Source organism: Vombatus ursinus, unplaced genomic scaffold (assembly GCF_900497805.2).
Source record: "Vombatus ursinus unplaced genomic scaffold, bare-nosed wombat genome assembly UNPS02010284.1, whole genome shotgun sequence".
Lineage (NCBI taxonomy): Eukaryota > Metazoa > Chordata > Mammalia > Diprotodontia > Vombatidae > Vombatus > Vombatus ursinus.
Genome location: NW_020950062.1, coordinates 18,347,420 through 18,360,622, shown reverse-complemented (window position 1 = coordinate 18,360,622; position 13,203 = coordinate 18,347,420). Strand labels below are relative to the sequence as shown.

At 38.4% G+C, this 13,203-nt stretch overlaps 1 protein-coding gene across 5 annotated transcripts in view; it reads right to left on the bottom strand.

Moving 5' to 3' along the window:
• SYBU (syntabulin) overlaps positions 1 to 13,203 on the bottom strand; it is a 102,202-nt gene that overhangs the window by 20,662 nt on the left and 68,337 nt on the right. The gene's annotated exons all lie outside the window — the stretch shown is intronic.

The following is a 13,203-nucleotide window of genomic DNA, read 5'->3' as shown; positions in this document are numbered from 1 at the left end:
CCCATAAAATAAAAGTGAAGTTGGTAAGTTGGTGGTGGTGGTGGTGGTAGTAATGGGGTTGGGGGGAGTGTTGAGGGGGATTAAGGGAAGATTAGTTGGTGGGGCTTTTGTTTTGTTTTTAAGTTTAAAAGTTTCTTTACACCTTTCTCTGAGCTCTGAGCTAGTTGGGGTTAGGGGTATCTTCTTGTGATGGAAACAAACCATGAGGCACAACAATGAAAATTTAGAGTCCATGTAGACCAAAGTAATATTTTGAAATTATTATAATAATAATTTTTTATAGAAAATCTCTCTTGTTAAGTGGTAGGGAAGAGATAGAGGTATGCTGAGCAGCAAATGTAATTGCCAAGATATTCAAAAACAATGAAACCTCCATACCTTGTATGTCTCTTTCAAAGGTAGATAAACTGACATAATACTGAGCTAATGTAACATTTTTTTTTTGTACCTTGGCCGCAGCTTCCTTTTCTGAAAAATAGGAATCGTGATAGTACCACCTACTTTACAGGTTTGTTGTAGCCAATGTCATAATGTATGTAAAGTGTTTTTTTGCAAACTTTAGTATTATATTCAACTGTTCATGGTAATGGGGGTGGAAAGGAGAACAGGGTGGCTGTGGGGTGGATCGGTGGGAAGTTAGGAATTAAGAGAGAGAAAAACAAAAATAATGGCTCTGATAATCCACAAAATAACTAACCAGCTCCTGAATAACTAAGAATTAGGCAGGGACAAGTTAAGCTTGACTAGCCCAAAAGTCTAGAGCTATCTCTGGCTCTGAAAATCAAAGTGAAGGGGGCTGTACTGCGGCAGGAGAAAGACAGATTGTTCTTTCCTTCAATACCTCTTGGTAGGTCCAAACACAGTGTGGGGAAAAATATCAAGAGCAGATCAAAGCAGAGTTTTGTTAAAGTAGGAATCACAGCTCACATTTTGATGAGGCTTTGAGGTTGACAAAGCACTTTTTGTCTCATCAACCCTGGAAAGTAGGTAATGCAAAGATTATTAGCCTTATTTACAGGTAAGGAAAATGTGCCTTGTATAGTTTAAGTGACTTGTTAGGAAGGGTCAGACTAGGTCCTGAACTCAGGTTTTCTGAGCATAGTTTATAAGCCTCCGATGCTTGCTACTTGGGTGATGTTGGGTTAGTCCTTGGGCCTCATTTTCCTCATCTGTAAAATGAGTCAGTTGGACCAAATGTCCCCTTTCAGCTCTAGATCTATGATACTGGGACCCTAAGTCCAGTGTATTTCCCTCTACCACATCAAGATGATACTCATAAACTCTCTTCCCATACCTCTGTAAGAGAGAAAACCGAAGTGGGATTTTACAAAGATTGGCATTCCTCTTATCTCCCAAAGACCATGTCTGCTCTGGTTTTGTAAAGTGTCCTGCAAGGACCTTGCTCTATAGAATATGTTTTAAGTTGAGATAAGATGAAGACTTAATTTATTATTTACCTATGAGTAATACTTTAGCAAAAGTGGAAAATCTTACAATTCCAATGATTACAGATTTATGGCACTGACAGAAATTCAGAAATGCACTCAGAATAACTCAATTAAACCTGCCATGTCTCAGATTCTGTTACTAGATGGATTTATTAAATGAGAGGTATTGGCCCATTTGTCTAAAGCAATTTCTATGGGCATAGCTAAAGAGCAGGGTTGTTGTTATTTTTTTTTTAATCATGTCCATTAAGAGATAAACAGCATTCGACATTCAACAAACATTTATTAGTGTTCAATTATGTATAGTCTGCTATGTTAGACCTGGGACAGATACAAAGATAAATTCACTGGTTCTTGCCCTCAAAAAACTCACAATCTAATAGGACAGGGACACAAGTGACTATAATACAAACTGAAATATGTTAATTGCATTAGAAAAGTAAAAAATGTTATGTATTTAGAAGAGAAAAGGGGACCACTACTGATGGGGAAAGGAAGGGGTAAAAGTAGGGGAAGATCAGAGAAGTCTGAAGAATAAGATTTTAAAAGGTAAATAGGGAAGGGAAGAAAACATTATAAGCATGGAGGTCAGTAGAGAGTGGGAAAACTGTTCTGCACTGAACAGTGTTGGGGGTCTTCTGGTTTGTCTAGATCAGTGGTGTCAAACTCAAATAGAAAAGGGGCCACTAAAAGGTACATAAGTATCTCTTAGAAAATTACAAATTAACATTATCTGTATTTTACTGTTTTTTCATTTATTTTGTTAAAAATTTCTCAATTATTTTTTAATTTGGTTCTTTGGTTCTGGGACAGCACTTGCACTCAGGAGTTTTGCAGGTGCATGAGCACAAGGCAATTCGTTTGATACCTTGGTAATAGTATATGTAGTATGGGGGAAGGATGGATAATGTGAGATGAGGCTGGAAAAGGAGGATTCTGGAAGGGCCTTGAATGCCAAACTAAATCCTTATTCAGTAGGCAATCTGAGACCATGATAAGTTTCTAAGCAGTGGAGTAATGTGACCAGTGCTATGTGTCAGGAAGGTTCATTTGTGGGGCATGGAGGATGGATTGGAGAAGTGAGCCACTGGAAGCAGGGAGAATCTGGTAAGGAGGGCATAGTTTAGACTGAGAGGTAATCAGGGCCTGAACATTGCTTACATCCTTAACGTAAGTAAACAGAAGCCCAAATACCATAATTTAACTGTCTGCAAGAAAATGAGAAACCCAGAACAGGAATAGACTAGACCTGAAAATCCATTATTACCTCATCATGCCCCCGATCTGCCATCAACTGCAAGCCCTGAGAGTATAAATTGGCTCTATATCTATATTATTACTGGAGCTCAACACAGCCTCACGTATTTTCTGGGTCCAAGATCATTTTGTACTAGTACTTTTCTAGTTTATCCTCAGCGCAACTGAAAGAGATTTGTAACAAAAATGAATCAACAGACTAGCAACTAATTTTGCTGTGGTTTTGTAAGAGTGGGGAAAAATTATGCTAATTTTAAGCTACTATAGCTTCTTGTATTATAACATGTGAAACATTTCCAGTTCAGACAATAATTCTTTATGTTTACATAACATCTGACAGTTTACAAAGCACTCTTAACATCACAAGTATCATCTCACTTGATCTTCAAAACAGTTTCATAAGGTGGGTAGGGGCAGGTGTTGTTATCTCCATTGTACAAATGAAGGAAATGAAGTACAGAGAGATTCAATGATTTGTCCAAAGTCACTCAGATCTTCTACAGATAAACTAGTTGCAGACTATACTGCATCTTCTATATTACCTCCCTGCCTGACATTGCAAGAACTCATTTAAAAAGAATACTGGAGAGGATGTTTTAATATGACAACTAATTCACTATCTTGATTTACTAAACAAAATAATGAACTAAAGTGAACAACATTTCCTGATTTGTCTGTGAATGAGTAAAATACAATATACATGATATCACAGTGAATCTGCATTCATTTGCTACATTAGACCTTTGCCCATTCCCCTAGCTACTACTGACTAGCCTACTCTACCAATTATCAGGCATTTATGTATGCAATTCCTGCCTTGTCAGGGAAGGTAGACTATGTTAGTTATTTCTTTCTCCCCCAGTCACTGGTCTGTAGGTCAGCACTGGTGTGAAACCAATTTAACTGGTCCATGTAATTTTTAATAACGGAAGTCTTTACTTTTTAAAAACCTTACTTTGATGGACCAGTGATCTCACAGATGTGTTTTCCCTCCAACAGAATAGTCTGCAAACCCCTCCATTCCCGTCCAATCTGTATAATTCTTGTCTATGTCCTCTGGCAAATATTCTGCACTGAACAGTGTTGGGGGCCTTTCTTTAGATCTCTTGACTTTTCATATATACCACTATAGCCTATCTACATTGGTCATGCCTCATTCTTTCCCCACTGGGCTAGTTACAGTTCTGGTCATAGATTTCTCTAATGATATCCTTTCACGACTTCTCTTGCACAATTCTTGGTTGGTAGTATGTTATAGCATCCTTACTCCTCCATGCACCTCTCTATTGTCTTTTGGATGACCCTCAGCTTTAATTCTTCAGGGAATGTGGCATTACAGGGCTTGATGCCATATAGTATTGTAGAATCCTAACTTTTGAGTTGTAAGGGACCTTTCAGTCTCTTTCATCATCTCCACTTTCTATTTAAGGAAGCTAAAGCACAAAGAGGTAAAGTGACTTGTTCATGATCACCCAGGTAATAAGCAGCAAAACTAGGGTAAGAACCCAGACTCTCTGGCTCCAAATCTAGCATTTTTTCCATTGTACCACAAAATAATATGTAACAGGCTTTCAACTAAGCCTGAAGCATTTTGTGTGCCACTATGTACACAGAAGAAGACATGACTCTGGACTGAAAGAGAGAATACTGAATGCGATGTGACTCTGTATCTGTGTAAGGGATGCAGTTGGTGCCAAAGCATCCTAGGCAAGACATATGTAGCTCTAAAGACTCTTTAGCAGAGATACACACGGAGAAAGAAGATGCAGCCATCAAATTCATCTAGGTTAGCTACAGAACTTCAGGAAGAAAGAACATAAAACAATCCAGTTTTCAGCTGATCTCTTGTTTAAAGGTCTTCAAGGAGGAGAGAGAACCCGTTTGCATTGAAGGAACCAAACGCAGTCATTAAGGAACAGCTAGAGTGGTGGACAGATAGAGGTAACAGACTAGTCAACATTTCTAGCTCTCCTTCCACCCCACACCAGACTGTAAAATGGATCCCCTTGGGTAAGAGCTGACTCTTTCTCTTGGTTTGAGCAGAGATCTCATCTCCTAGTTAAAATGCTCATTCAATCTTGTATATTCCTTGGTATATTTTAATTTGCATAACTTCTCTGATTTCTATTTGCTGTTTTCTTAGTTAAATGGGTTTACTAGCTATCCATTATCTGAGATGATCTTTTAAACAACCAGAATTTGGTGGAAATGAACTAAGCTGAAGGTTATAATCTATTTTTTCTCTTAAAATTAACCAGGGAAGTGGTTTACCTTCTGAATCAGAATCGTATCCCTAGACTAGACCACAATATTTGAGGAGGCAGACAGATAAAATCTTGGCCTGATACTCCTTTGGGAGATAGGTGAAGGAAAGAGCAAGTGTCCAGCTATGGCCTTTCACATGGTCCTCTCAAGTGGGAAATTACAGTCTCCTTTGAAGAGGAGTGGGCCAGATTCCAGAGGTATTTATTTGTGCCACTCATGAACTATTTCTACATAGTTAGACAGTCTGTGCAACACACCTATCTTACACGATCATATACATCTTACAAATATTAATGGTAAAAAATGGGCCTTTTTACTCATGGGAGAAAGTTGGGGTCATTCAAAGCAGCACATCATTTCCCAAAGGTGTTCCAGGCCCCGGAGTCAGGAAGACTCATCATCTTTAGTTCAAATTTGACCTCAGGCACTTACTAGCTGGTGACCCTGGGCAAGTCATTTAACTCAGGTTGCCTCAGTTCCACATCTATAAAATGAGCTGGAGAAGGAAATGGTACACCACTGTAGTATCCTTGCCAAGAAAACCCCAAAATGGGGTCACAAAGAGTCTGACACAACTGAAACGACTGAACAACAAAAACAAAAACGTATACTATCTGCCCAAGATATATGGACCAGCTCTGTGGGTTGTCCATCAAATTGCATTTTACTCCTTGTGGCCTTCCTCTTCTCTTGAATTCCCCATTCCACACTCTGATTCAATGAAAGTTAACACATTCAAGAGTTCATAGTAGAGAAGTTAGGTAGTTTACTTATCTAAGGTACCATATAATTTGCACTGGGAAATACTTGTCTAGATGACCTCTAAGGTGTCCCTTCCAACTCTATGGGCCCTATTGCACTTAGCACACTCCTAATATAAGCTGCTTTCTAAAACACATGGTGCTCCAGGGAGTCAAGGCAGGTATTCCCCTCTTTAGGAGCTTCTCCTTGGGATCTCAGTGCAAGACAAAGAAGTAAACAAATAAATAAAATGATACAGAACATGAAATGCTGTGGGTTGTGTGCAGTGCAGTGTCTGACACATAGGAGTGCTTAAATGATTGTTGCTTACCTACCTACCTACCAATGTGCTACATTAGGCAAGAGTAGCAATACATTGACTATAAATTCAATTTGTAGGTTGAAGAGGTTTCCCCATGATAATATTATCACATCTCTGCATCTGGATATTATTTAGTCTTTGTACTCAACTGCCACTTTATATTCTCGCTTCAGAACAGAAGAAACTGAATCTTGCTCATTCAATCTCCTACGTAATTTAAGGTGCTTTATAAATAAAGCCTTTAAAAAGTTCTAAACCTTTCCTTTCCCAAGGTCTTAGTAAGGCCATCAAATTCATCTAGACTAGTCATACAACTTCAGGAAGAAAGAACATAAAACAACCCAGTTTTCTGCTGATCCCTTATTTAAAGGTCTCTAGGGAGGAGATAAGGACCCATTTGCATTGAAGGAGTCAAGAATAACCATTAAGGAGCAGCTGGAGTGGTGGTCAGACTCGCAATTATCAGTGGATGCTGCTAAAATGATTTGGCTTTAATGTAGATTCAATAGTCACTCTTAGCTACAAAGGGTTCTGGGTAGCATTCTGATATTCTGATTAATATTTCACAGCTAAAGAGCTGTTATTTGCAAAGAATTCTCTCTTTATGAATACAGACTTGAAAGGGAATATTTGAACAAAACATCAGTGAAAAGTTGGAAAAGAGAGAGATCATTAAATAAACGCAGAGAAGTATACTTTGCTCTATGTAACAGATATACCTTCCTGAAAAACTGTGTGCATAGCTAAATATTTTCCTTCCACTTACACGAGCATATTAGATACTTTACTTCACAATTTTTCCTCCCCAGTCCACCTTTATATCTTGAGCTTTCCTGCATTCATGCCCAGGAGGGCCCTTCTTACGTCTCCATATCTCCACCTGATAAAATCCTACCTATGTTTCAAGCTTTGGCACAGATAATGTCTTTAGGAAGTCTTCCTTGTTCCCACCAATCAGAAATTATTTTTTCCTTCCTTCTGTTGTTGTTTACTTGTTTTCAGTTGTGCCTGACTCTTCATGACCCCATTTGAGGTCGTCTTGGTAAAGATGTTGGAGTGGTTTGCCATTTCCTTCTCCAGCTCATTTTAAAGATGAGGAAATTGGGGCAAACGAGGTTAAGTGACTTTCCCAGGGTCACACAGCTAATAAGTGTCTGAAGCTAGATTTCAACTTTGGAAGATGTTTCCAGGCCCTACACTCTATCCACTGCACCACCAAACTGCCCTTTTCCTTCCTTGAACACACACAACTTTGCATTTCCCTCATAACCTAATTATGCTCTACTTTGTATTAAAGTTACTTGTGTTTATCCTCCGACTCTGTCAGTCTCTTTTTGTGTGTTTCTTGCTCTCTGTTTCTGTCTGTTTCACACACACAAACACTGGACTTGTGATATTGTTAGAGTAAGGAGTGCCAGTCCTACTGATTCATATCAACACCAGTTCTGCAACTAACCTATAGCGTTAGAGCATTTCATGAGCCCCTGAGAAGCTATCACACAAGTACTATGAGTTAGAGAAGGGACTTGAAGTAACAGACAGGACTTGAACCCAAGTTATCCTGACTTGGAGATGGGTTCTTCATCCCCTATGCCAGGCTACTTCTTCCTATGTCCTTTACTAAAGCATAAATTTCTTGAAGACAGACACACTTTTATTCATTTCCAAATCTCCTTGAAATCTCAGCACCAAAGCCCTGAACATTGTAAGTATTTAATAAAAGTTTGTTGGATTGAATTTATATTTAATTGATAGAGACTATAAACCCTTTAGCTTGAAGTTTATCTGGACAGTCCCCAATCTGCAAATAAATGCTTGAAAACAAAGGAGTATGTCCCATTTCAAGTATTTAAAGGTAATCTTAAAAAAATGCAAATAACTGTCCCCAAACTGATACACACAAAAAGTTAATTTTCTACCTTTTCCCTTGCCCATTGAAGGTAGATTAAGCACATATGACTTCATAATAATGGTTTTCCAGTTCATAATAAGAAATTTATTTTCCTGCTTACAAGATAACTGCTTATATGCCCAATAAATGAAAAATAGCTAAAGGCACAATAGTACATGGAAGTATTAGAATATTAAGATAGTAACGGGACCTATGATTTTAATTGTAGAGAGAACTCCCACTACCAATGTCAGTCAGCACCTTCTGTGCAACTCAAGAGGCTTCCAAAGTTGCCTGGACTAGAGTACTGAAAAGTTAAATGACTTGCTCCCAGGTCCTTCTGGCTTCTAGCTCTCTAACCATATCAGAACATTATGGTGCTGTAAGAATGATAAAATAAGAAGAATACATGGAAATATGGAAATCAATTAACATGAAGTCAATCAATCAGCAAGCATTTATTAAGTACCTACTATGTACAGGTACTGAGCAAGGCACTGCGGATATAAATAAAAAAATAAGATAGTTCCTTCCCTCAAGGAGCTAATACTCTACTGAATACAACATGGGATCAGCAGAACTAGAACTATACACAAACTGACAACTAATGTAATGGCTCTTGTAGTTGTTTGCAAAAGCTGGTACAACCACATATAAAAAAGAAAGTAAACCAAAGATAATAATGGAACTTTAAATGAAACACAGTAAATGTATCTTGTTTGTTGTCTATTAATTCATTGATTTCACCTTATTACTCCTAGTCTGTATGCTTATTTAATTTTTTTTGTTATTGTTGATGGTTGCATCTAACAATTTTTAAAAAGAAATAACTTTTAACTATTGTTTGGAGAAGGTGGATGTCCCTGACCAGTTGGATAAAATAACAGATTTTGGGAATGGGAAGGGACCTGACAGAGAATTTGGTTTTGACTCCTCATTTTACATATGGAGGAAATGAGGCTGGAAAAGGAGAGGAGATTTGCATATGATCACACAGACAAGCAATGGCAAAACTAAAACTAGATTTCCCAACTCCCAGGATAGCCCCCTTTCCACTGCAATAATCTCGGAGGGACCTCTAACTCCTCTGGAGTCATTGAAATGTTTTTTTTTAGACAGACATTGCACTGACTTTGTTTTTCTTCATCATATCCCTCAGTTTCCCAAATATATTTACTTTATGATGAACAAAATTTAATCTTATCTTTCTGGGCTGACTCAGAATCATAATTTTGCATATTAAATCTCATCATATAATATAAAAGATATGAGTGGGGTTCAGCATATACTGACCTGACGAAACATTAGAACCTTCTGTTATGTCGATTTTCTTATCTCTCTTATCATCTTAAAAATGATTTAGTTTTTCTTCCAAAGCAGTGAAGCACACACACACACACACACACACACACACACACACACACACACACACAACACCCCACACATACACACTCGCAAATACGCAGGGTCCAAAGTGACAGAAGAAAAAAACAAGAGGCTTGGTTGTTGACAAACTAGACAAACCCCAAATAATCAAAGATTGACAGCATTCATTTATGTAATGATACATTTTACAACTAGGACTTGAAAGTACAAAAGAACACACCTAATTGTCTCCCCAGTCTTTATCAAGTTGCAGGATGCAGACTTGGGGGGGAAAAAAGGGCTGTTAGGGCATTCAGCTTAATTTAGAAATGGAAATTCTCACACAGCACTTCCTACCTTTCTTCGGCTGTTCTGGGACAATAGCTTCAAGGAACTGCAGGGTCGAGGAAAGGTTTTTGGAATAAAGAAGAGCAGGGGAAGAAGAATCCATTCTCTTTCCAAGGCTAATTTTTTCACCTCTGCTCTTAATCTCTTCCCCTGCTGCCTACCCCCTGACCCTTTCCCATCATTTGTATTTCCCTTCTGTAGCATGTTCCATTGCCTTTCCACTGGCCTCTTTTGCTCTGCCTACAAACATACCCTGGCCTCCTCTGAAAACTGTAGTACTTCTCAATATAACCTTCACCGTTCAAAGTCTGGAGTTCTAAGCTTTATTGTAGGCTCTACCCTTTAAAAGGAACAATGGCAAATTGGAATATAGACGGGGGAAGTGATCGAGACCAGGTCATGTGAGGAACTTGAAGGAACTGGGATACTGGGACTGAAGAAGATAAGACTTTTGTGTGTTTGGGGAGTGGAGCGGGGAGGTAGTCAAAGAGAAGTAGGAAGAGGGAGAAAGAGGAGGAAAAGGAAAGAAAAGAATGATAGAAGTCTTTTAAAAGGCGGACGATTTTAGGGAAAGACTAGATCTAATCTGAGTAACTCAGGAGATCAGAACTTGGACCAATGGGTAGATAGCATACAGAAACAAAATAATAAAATCCTAACAACTAGCAATCCCAGAATGGAATGGACTATTTTATAAAGTAGTGAGCTGTCTGACTACTGTTCAAAGAGGCTAGATGATCACCTGTTGAGGGGTAATGAAGAAGGGATTGCTTCGTGGAATGGTATGTTGGACTGGATCACCACCAAGGTCTCTACTTTCTACTCTTACGATTCTCTCAAATCTTCCCTACTGCCATTGCTCTCATTCAAGTTCCCAGGGCCTCATGCCTGTATGATTATATCGCCTCCTACATGTCTCCCTGCCTCCAGACTCCTCCCCACCCCAACACACACACATCCCGTCCATCCCCCACACATGACAATTCATTCTTCTTAAAGCACTCCTTTGATAATTATTACTCCTCTGTTGTGAAAACTTTAATAGCTTCCTACTGTCTACCAAATAAAGTACTGAGTTCTTAGCGCAGCATTTAAGGCCCCCCGCACCCAAGCTATCTTAGCTTTACCTCTTAGTTATCTAAGAAAACTAAAATACTTACTATTTTCAGAAGCACTTTGCTTTTCCTCACTTTTTTGCTTTTGGTTATGCTGTTCCCTCCTCCAAGAATTCCTTTTCTCTCCTTACTACCTCTATATATTGAAATCTGCCCATAACTCAAGACCCAGTTTAAATGTCACTTTTTCCACAAAGTCGTCCGTGATCATCTCATCTAGAAGTGTTCACTCTTTCCTCTGAACTCCTGTAGTACTTCAAGTTGTATAAAGGTATAGGACATTGATTACATTCTGCCTTGAATGTATTGTTACTAGGGGATAGATCTTTTCTCCTGTATTAGATTGTAATTGTCTCAAGGATAAAGACTGTTCATTATAAACCTTTGTACTGGCTGCTGCACTTCACACAGTGTCCTGTGGAGAATAGATGCTCAATAAATATTTGTCAAATGAATGAGTGAATTCATAAAATATTAATGAAATAGCATGCTAATTGGTAAGAGCTCTCAAACTAAATAGAATCATTCTAAAGCAGTAAGAGTGAAGCCAGGCACCCCACAAAGCTGAAACATGTTTAGGACTGGAAAAGAAATCAGAAACAACCAACATCCACCAGCAGCCAATGATGGCAGATATCCCTAGGCCATATCAAAGAACAACTTACCGTGTTTAAAATTTGAGTAGAGAATATCTTGGAGAAGAGGTAGTAAATCTGCTCCCCCCCAATCCCTTTGGAATATATATCAGCAAGTAAATCCTTAGCATGCTTATTGATTGACATCACATAAGGTTCCCAACTTGGCAGTAAGGCCCTGAGGTATACTAAATAATGGGCATTGGATATCTAAAATTTTCTTTGGGGGCTTTGTGAATCTCATACAAAGAAAAGCTCTCGCTTTGGTAAATATGATTTCCATGTTGGTAAGAGCTGTAGCTTAAGTGCTAGTTTAAAACTCCTTCCAGGCCCATGCTTCAAAACTTCATGATTATCAATATTTAAGATTCTCCTAAACTAACTACACACTTATCTCTGCTCACCTCCGCATCAGATAGTTGTTAGAATAATCCATAGCAGAGAAAAGAAAATATAACTATTTTAGGGCAAAAACTAGGCCAATTTATATTCTTGTGCTATAGGAAATTCATGATTTTGTCTAATGCTCAACTTACACTACAGGGTTTTAGATCATGAACTTGTCTTTAAAAATATTTTGATAACAGCATTTCAATCTAATTGATTTCCTTTTTAATCTTATATATTTAATTTTATAAGCATTTAAAACATTATTCTGAGAAGAGGCCATAGGCTTCACCAGATTGCCAAAGGGATCGAGTACACACAAAAAGGTTAAGATCCTCTGACCTTGAAGTAAGAGAACGTGAGATCCTTAGAGCACTACTATTTGTAAAGAGGCATAGGACAGTTTGAGAAACATTACAATATGGTAGTCCGTCATGAACTCATATTTTCACTAGAGAAGAACAGAGTCCTTCTATAACCCAAAGAGATATTTTCTCAAGTTTTCCCCTGATTTTCTTGGAAGTATATCTCCCAACTGCTCATCTAATCCCCCCTTCCAACTTTTACACAAAAGAAACCACTGACATATATTCTTTTCTTTACTGGCTGTCTGTTCTTTAGTGTACTTCAGGGCCTTCAAACTTGGTTGGAAACTTTATGCAACATCAATGAAAGGACTTTACAAAGATTTGCTTGAGGATTTACTACCCAAAGGGAACAGTAAGAAAACATTTTCAGTGAAGTTTTAAATTCTGAACCAGTAGTTCATCATACCCCAGAATTGCCTTCCCCTTCAACTCAATTTAAAAAGCATTAAGAAGGAGCCCAGAAGTCAAGAAGATTCTATCCTGCCTCTGACACATAGTGGCTATGTGATTCTGACAAGTCACTTACCCTTCTCTGTAGCCCCAGGAAACTCTAAGACTATAAATTGTAAAGCAGGTAAAGATCTGCATTTGGCAGTGGAAGTTTCCTCCATCAGCCATTTCCTATACTAAGGAAATCACAAGTCAAGTCCAAACAACAACAAAACCCAACTTCAGAGAAATACAAATATAAACATATAAATAAAAAGCAACCTTAGGAGATAGATAGTGCAAATGTCATTCCCTTTTTATAGATGAGGAAACTGAAGATCAGAGAAGGTAAGTAAATTGCCCAAGAAAAAAGGGACATGGCTAGAGATGACTTCTAAGTGGGCTCAGTGTAAGGATGCTTGCTTCAGTTCAAGGTCAGCTAGGTTGCTCAGTGGATAGAGTGCTAGGCCTGAGGCAGAAATACCTGAGTTCAAATCCAGTCTCAGATACTTGGTAGCTGTGTGACCCTGGGCAAGTCACTCAGTCCCTGTTTACTGCAGTTTCCTCATCTGTAAAATGAGGATAATAATAGCACCTACCTCCCAGGATTACTGTGAGAATCAAATGAAATA